This window comes from Dreissena polymorpha, chromosome 5 (assembly GCF_020536995.1).
Source record: "Dreissena polymorpha isolate Duluth1 chromosome 5, UMN_Dpol_1.0, whole genome shotgun sequence".
Taxonomy (NCBI): domain Eukaryota; kingdom Metazoa; phylum Mollusca; class Bivalvia; order Myida; family Dreissenidae; genus Dreissena; species Dreissena polymorpha.
In genome coordinates, this window is record NC_068359.1 from 12,447,884 (window position 1) to 12,456,887 (window position 9,004).

Sequence of the window (9,004 nt, forward strand, 5' to 3'; positions counted from 1 at the left end):
TCAATAATATTTAAAGTATGTCTGAATAACAAAAGTTGGTCAATAAACATTGTTGGTAGTGTTTTGCGCGCCTTAAATATGATAATCCTACGTTCATGTTACTCAAAATTATCATGATTGTCGATAACTTATATTCATATTTTGTTTACTTTTAGAATGCCATTTGTTTGCGAACAGTGTGGCAGAGAGGTCAAAACACGGTCGGGGATCTCCTAACACAAAGCCACCCACGAACGGACAGGAAAATAGTTCCGTTGGGCAAACTTTTTCTTGCTTGTTTCTATAAATTTGATTGTTACAAAATGTTGAATTTTCAGGGAATTGTTACTGCCAACTAATGCACTTGTTTTATACACAAAATCGTAAGGATTGTTTGTGCAAGATGTCATGTGAATATTATTGCAACAAAACTACAAAAAGTGTTAGTTGTGTGTTTTTTAGCAGGAATGTGTAGGCATTTTTGACTGTAACGATAGTTTTTAAATAAGCAGAAAGAGATCATACAGCATTTTGAAACAAATAGACACTAGGATCAATAACATTTTTTTCTGGAAAATCATGTATTTGTATCTCAATCCTATTGAGCTATCTGAAATATCACGCATGCTATTTTTTTTTAAGTTTAACAGTTTATTTCATTTGTATTTTGTTTTTTTCAGTTAGATTAAAGTATTTTTGGAAGCACCTTCAAGAGACATACTGATATCTTGATCAATGAAAAGTTGTCATATACAAACATGTATAGTAAATGTTCCAAAGTTTAAATGACTGTTTGTTTTATTACCAGATGGTGCAAGTATTGCAGGGAAAGAAAACAATCGAAGTAAACATTACATAAAAAATTGACATTTCAACAAATTGAACAACATTATATGATTTAATGTTAATTACTTGGTGCAGTGGTAACAAGATCTTTCAGCGCCCTTTCATGACCGGGGCGAATGAGTATTTTCATTAAACATCTCAAACTATTTTCAGTTATTGAGATTTCATTTGAATTTGAGTAAATGAAGTATTGATGCAATTCAATATGTTTGTTGGTATAATAACCCCCACAAGTCACGACGTTTTGGCGATGCTCATTTGTTATGACTTAATTGGAACATTCATATGTTTGAATAGCAAGATTTGCAAATTCATAAATTGACTGATTACAATTTCTTTGTGAATACTAATGTACTTCTTTATGTATTTGGTGCTTTAATTTCTATTGTTACATGTGCATGCTAGTTATAAAGTAAGGTTATTATTAATGACGTGTTTATTTTGATATACTGAAGATATTCATATGGAGATAATATTTGAATAGACCACAAACAAGCATTATTGGATTCGAAGATGTTCATATGGAGATGATATTGGAATAGATCACAAACAAGCATCATTGGATTTAAATTGTTATTTGTTATGAAACACCTGTTTTATCAACACACATAATCAGATTTTATATTCATCTAATCAATGTTAGTAATAACATAGATACAAAACCCATAAATATACACACATATCAATACACACACTTTGTTTTGCTTATGCAAAAATACATGTTAAATGGTATGTTTGCATAGTTAGTTGAAATAGCTTTCCATAAGCATCACAGAATGAAGCGGGGTCCCTGTCTCTGTCACTGTGGTTTTGATAATTAACTTGCCACATATCACCTTCCGTGTGGTTTGATGGTGTTCATGTAGTTCTTACACAGCTTCGAACCTTAAAAGCGTTACAGATCGTTCGACTAATTCTTTTCAAGTCTGAAAAACAATAGAAGTAAAACCCATTTTAAAGCATGTGCTCTTATTTTCTTTGTCATTTATTAAAAAAATGGACCAAATTCAAATTCAGGCAGAAATATCAATCATTATATTTATTTAAAGACAATAAGTAAATCAAAGAAATATTATATTTCAGCATAACATGTATTCTTTTATAAGAAGTATGTTCAGTTAAACATAAATTGTTTAATCATTACACGATTACTTCAGTATTCAATAATGTAACATTTGGTTAATTTGATATATTTTCAGGACAGACTAAAGTTTATGTTCTAGATTCTTACAAAACTGTGTTCAGATTAAATGCAGAACTGACGGGCAAATTCTTGTATACCACACATAGTATTTTAAAAATGTGTCCCACACATAGCAGTATAACATTTATATACACACGCTCCGAATTAGATGTATTTGCGCAAACATACAATGTAAGTAGCTTATCTATGAAGAATAACAATGTCCGCCCTATTTTTTAAACCCTCGACAATATTATAATCAATGTTTTTGTTGATTGAACAAAAAATATACCACACATAGCATTTCACTTCATGTGTTTTCAAACACGCGGTTGCACTTTTTGGAAAAAAATACTTAATTAATTTTGCGCAAACTTACCAAAGTTGTGTCTTTTTACAATGGCCGGGCACTCGTCTTTGTTTTTTTTGAAAATGGTTTTGAAAAAATGAAGAAATTATCAAAAACGTTACCTGAAGCGACGTTTTGTTTACATCCGATTGTCCCACACATAGCCGAAAAAGTCACGTGGTTCAGGCACCTTGTAGGGGGTTTATTGAAAACTATAACGATGTGGTAAATTTACTGGTGTGTAACCGGAACAGTACGGCAGAGACTAATCGATTGACCGGAAACGAAGGCAGATAATCAGCAGTCATACTGTAGCTTTACATCTGGACGGACGTCTACTTTTGTATCGGTGTTCATCCTATGTGTTTTGTGTCTACGTTCCTGGCCTGAGGGATCCGGGAACAGATACAGCTTTATTTCAGGTAAGTACTACCAGTATTTACTTCACTGGCGCTGCGAGCAATAATTTTTGCAACTTTCGCAGTTCCAAAAATTGAACCTTTGCGGGAACATACCCGCCATTGTGGTTTGATTTTCTGCTGTAGTATGACTCATTTTGTTGTCAAGATTGTGCAGAAACTGCACAATAGTGACATTTAATTTTGCATTTAATGAAAGTGCAACAATATTTTGATATTTGTGATATTTTTTGCGATTGAGGCTTTCGCGGAAAAATTGTCCGCCATCTTGTTTTTGCACATGTCGTCAGTCATTATTGACGATTGCATTGTACATTTGTTCATTTATTCTATTAATTTTGTGAATTAAACTTTTAGTTCATTATTCTGGAATAGTTGCATGTTTTCAGAATATTTTCTGGACTAAACTCAGGATTAAACAGTGAAAGTACGTGTACTTTCATGCATTTGTAAAACCCATCTTTAGTTATCTGAAAATTTGAAGATTTATTCTTTTGAGATGTATTTTCATTAGAATTCTTGATATTTCACTGGGAGTTTTTAAATTTCCCGGATTTAACAACCGTCTATAAATAGCTCGGGATACCCCATTTTTCATTGGTTGTTGCCATGAGCTAACCGGAAACGGAAATCGTTCCATTGTTTACTTTCCGGTGATTGACATTCTAGCAATTGAATCTAGTGTTCACTGATATTTAGTGTAACTAATAATTGTAATTAGTTGCGCTATTTGATATTAGAGTGCAATAGCAATTGCAGTTTATTTCAACCTGTATTGTTTATTTTATTATTTTTTTGAAAAAAAAAAATACTTAGGAAATAGTGTCATTTTCATTTCATTGTAAGAATATTACAATTATTTTCAACTTGCTTTATTGCTTCATCACATAATAGTATCATTACTGGTGTATGCATAGTTGAAACTGTTAATTTTCTGAGCGACAGGATATATTACAAGAATATTTTGGTTTACCGTAAAGCTTTTCCACTTCCTAAAGAGCGCACCTGTAGCACTACCGTATTTGCTCTAAAGCAATTAATAAATAATTAAGTATAGTAAACCAAATACACTGAAAATATTTCAGTTTATTTTCAAGCTAGTGCTATCATTGCGATTTAAGATTTTGTCATGAATTGTTTTTGGAGAATAATAATTTAATGTCTTTGTTTTTACATTAGTTGTGTTCTAGCCTAGCCAGTGCACGAGTTCCTGCACCCGGAGGTATCTGGCCTTGAGGGTAAAGAGGAGACGTGCGGTCGGGCAGTAGCAGTTATCAGAAGGACTTTCGGTTCTCCGGCATCGCTGGGGATCGTGCAGTCTAGTGAGCAGAGGGATCATCGGTTCTCCGGCATCGCTGGGGATCGCGCATAACCTGCATCATACTTTACCGGCAGTGTCTGGTTGAGTGGAGGTTATAGGTATAAACCCAATCCATTTCCTTTAAAAGTTGCCTATTATCCTGGAGTCATTAACACAATTGCATATCATTAAATACTATTCGTACTGTGTCTTGATCAATACTATAATATACGGTTATAATACCCGGCATTAAATACTGGGTGTTATATTTTGGATACATGAATTTTTGGTATTTATGGCCATTTGTTTTATTACATTTTTGTCCGTTTAATTCCATTTTTAGGAGAAATAGATTTGCTATTTAGTATTGTGCGTGATTTAAAGCTAAACTATTGAACAATATTTATACTTGACACTATCATTAATCACAATCACTAAATAACAATTACCCGGTACCAAATACTGGGTGCTAAATTTTCTAGTGTATATTATTTGATGTGTGATGGCCTTTAATTGTTTTATTATGCTCATTTGCTTTCATTTTTGATTGGGTGGAGAAAGAGATTTATTTGATCATATTGTGGAGTGTGATTGTGCTCATTGTAGTAAGAATTTTTTGGTGAGCAAGGAAAATTAAGATAAATTGTTGTTTTTAATATCAGTTTTTCTGATCATTGCATTTAGATTGCAAGTTGTGTGTGTGTGTGTCACAGTTCAATTGTAACTGAATTTACTTTAATTTAGACTTGACCTGGACAGTATTATTGACATCCTAATTTTCAACTTGACATTGACCTACCAATTTAAGACGTATTAATCATTTCTTTTCATTAATATCTTGTGCTTCTATTGGAAATCATGGCTAGTAGAATTATTGATGTTGATACTGCGTCTTTTGTGGAACTGAAAACGCTTCCTAATGTTGGAGATAAAACAGCGCAGTCAATAATCAACTTAAGGGAGGAATTTGGTTATGTACCGAAAGAGCGTTTGTCTTCGTTAAGTGGTTTCCGACCAACGACAGAATTCTGGAGGTATGTAACATTCTCAAAGCAACCTCCGGAAGAGAATGAGGACTCCCAGGCAGAGCAAACACCCTCTGAAACATCTGCAGAGCAACCGGAAAAAACTCTGGTCGCTCAACCCAGGCAAAAACTGAACCAATTGAAGGATTTCTCCGAAACAGAAGAAAAGGATGCAGAGGAAGACGAAGGGGTACCTTTTGAAAAGGCACATGGAAGATGGTATGATGAGGGAAAGGCAAAGGAAAATCTGGAGGCTTACAGTCACGATATGAGGACACAGACTCCGGAAGACAAAAATCTGGAAAGTAACCAGTATTGGCAACGATGGGGTAGGTCACAGACTCCTGAAGACAGAAAACTGACAGAACAGCAGTGGGTACAATCTACTATCAGAAACATTGAACCAGCTGTTAATAAACTATCTGGACCTCCTCTTTCTGTATCAAATATGCAGGGAACTCGTCCGAAGGCTATCAAACGAGAGGAAAGCCCCGATCGTCGATACAAGGTTGTAGCATCTGGTTCTCCGCGACAGTCAAGGGATCGGCAGAGGCAATATTTAATGCAAGCGGGTCAAGAACAAAGTAAACCTGTTGCGGAACCGCAACAACCACTGCCATACCAGTCTTCATCTATGCAACAACCTCCTGTACAGACTCAACCACAACAACCTTTGCCATATCAGTACCCGGTGCAACCAATGGGTCCGTATCCACAACCTTACCAAATACAACAGCTACATCCGGGGCAACCAATGCAGTTCCCACCATGGATGCAAGGACCGCCACAAAATGCATATCCATACATGGGGTACCCTTATCAACATTGGTATCCGGCTCAAGTCCAGTTCCAGCCTTTCACTAATGGAGATGGGTACCAGGGGATGGGATTACAAGCTGGTGCAGCCAATCACGGATTCGCACCGGCAGGTATAAATGTTCAACCAGCAGGCTCGAATGTTCAAACAAATGTGCAACTGTCGGGTACAAGCGCACAACTTAATGTTTTACCTGCAGCGACAACTGTACAACCCAATGTTCAACCGGCAATTACGGGCGTCATCGTGCCCGAACGAGAGAATCATGCTGGTCGAACTCACCGACAGGATGACAGACGACAAAGGCTGACCCAACAACCAAAGGCATTGGTGTATAGTGGGAAGGGTAGTTGGAAGTCGTTTAAAAGCAAGTTTAACCGCTATGTGGTGGTGAATGATTGGAGTGAAAGGGAGAAGAAAGATTATTTGTGCTTGTGTCTTACTGACACGGCAAGTGATTACCATACTCTGATAACTGATAAGATACCGGGTATCAGTTACAATGCCATCATGGAGAAGATGGAAAGGCGGTTTGGTTGTCAGGAACTCCCTGAAACAGCTATGATTAAGTTTTCTAATGCTTGTCAGCAAAAAGACGAGTTGCTGGATGATTGGGCGGATAGAGTGATGACCTTGGCGACCCATGCTTTCCGGGATCTTCCTGATGAACACATGAATCGCCAAACCATACTACGGTTTTGTCATGGCCTAGTCGATAAACATGTTGGGGAAGGAGTGGCGAATATGAGACCTATCACCATGGAGGAGGCTATAGACAAAGTAAAGTGGGCGAAATACACCCGCGGACTAATATATAACAAACAAGAGACAATTACTAAAGGAGTGGTGGCGGAAGTGCAGGTTGCAGCAGTCACGGCACCGAAGTCACCGCCAGGAATAACCAGAAAAAGGGAAGAGGATAGAATGGAGGACTTTGAAAAGAGGTTCTGTCGTCTTGAAGAGAAAGTTAATATGATTGCGGAGAAACTGGAAAAATTATCCTCAATACCCAGACGAAGAAATTCTCCATCGCCTTCTAGAAGTCCATCGGAGATGATTTGTTATAAATGTAATAAAAAGGGTCATTTGCAAAGGGAATGTCCAATCAAGCAGTCTTCAGCTGGAGAATACAGGTCACGTTCTCCGGAAAATGAAAGAAGATGCTATAACTGTCAAAACACTGGGCACTGGCGGAAAGATTGCCCGGAACTGCAACGTGCTGCGAAGAAGGACAAGCAAGTTTCCTTTGTAGACAGTCACAGTGATTTAAACAGCAGTGGGTCGGAGTCAGAGGCCTAACTTCGATCCAACAAGTGGATGGCCAGACGAATACCTTAGAGGAAGTACAAGTCCATGAGGTTCAGACTACCAGCACTCTGTTCAGAATTCCAATAACAATACAACATTTGGAAATTGATGCTGTGATTGACACGGCGGCACAAGTAACCATTATTTCGCAGACTGTTTTTGATAAAATTGGTACTGACATACCCATTTTAAAACACGTGACCTTAAGAACAGCGGGAAAAGACATGAAAATGACCGGTTTTGTAGCTGGTCCTATATTGATTAAGATGGGTGTTAGGGAGATTTGTGAGAATGTGTATGTGGCCCCTATTGACAATGACATGCTTCTGGGAAAGGACCTTATGACCAAGTATAGTGCATACATTAATATCCCGGATATGTATATTAGTATAGGGGGACAGACTCTTTATATGACTTGTAAGGAAACACATACTCCACGGGTATCTAAGGTTACGGTCTCTAGATTGACTAAAATCCCTCCCCGATGCGTAATGACTGTATCTTGTACTGTTAAAGACCAACCTGGAACATACATACTTGAAGGGACCGACATTAAAGACCTACTGATATCCCGGTCGTTGCATACTGGGACACAAATAAATGTGACTGTTTTTAACCTAAGTGACCACAATGTTAGGTTGAAGAGGAAAATGTGTGTGGGGACAGCGGAGACAGTGGAAGTTATGTCTGCGTTTCCTGAAGAATATCTGTGTGTAGGAGAGATTAACACGGTGGAACAGGAAAACGCACGGGAGTTACCGGAACATTTGACAGATGTTTGGCAAAGATCTAGCGAACATTTGAGCGGCGACGAGAGGGAACAGTTGCGTTCTTTGCTGCTTGAATTTCAAGATGTCTTCGCTAAAGATGAATATGACCTGGGCAATTTTACAGCCATGGAACATGAAATTGACACCGGTGATGCCAGGCCAGTGAAGCAAAAACCCCGGAGAACTCCAATGGCATTTGTATCGGAGGAAGAAGGGCACTTGAACAAAATGCTGGAAGCTGGTGTTATTGAACCATCGTACTCTGATTGGAGCGCGAGTCCAGTCCTGATCCGTAAGCGTGATGGGTCAGTGCGGTGGTGTGTGGACTATAGGGGGCTGAATAATGTCACTAAGAAGGATGTATATCCATTACCCCTCATTGAGGATTGTACAGATATGCTGTCCGGACAGAAATGGTTTTCGAAACTGGACGCTAACTCCGCTTACTGGCAAATTTCGATCAAAGAGACAGACAGGAAAAAGACAGCTTTTAGCACCAAGTATGGCTTATTCCAGTTTGCAAAAATGTCATTCGGCTTATGCAATGCCCCGGCGACATACTCCAGGGTAGTAAACCTAGTTCTGCAAGGGCTGACGTGGAACGAAATCTTGGCTTTTTTAGATGATATTTTGGCCATGGGAAAAAGCTTCACAGACCACCTTGGTACACTACGCACAATATTTGAAAGGTTCCGAAAATACCAATTGAAGTTAAAACCCAAGAAATGCGTATTATTTCAAAGGAAAGTTGAGTTCCTGGGCCGATGGGTAGGCCCGGATGGATTGACTATGTCAGAAAGTGACATTCAAGTAGTGATGGACTGGCCGACACCCAAGACGTCTAAAGAAGTGGAAAGATTTTTAGGTTTGGTGAACTATCACCGAATGTTCATCAAGGGCTATGCAGACCGGTCAAGGGCATTGTATGCTATCACCGGAAAGAAGAATTTTAGCTGGGGTCCAGAGCAAGAACTATCTTTTGTGGATTTGAAGTCTGCTTTAACTACT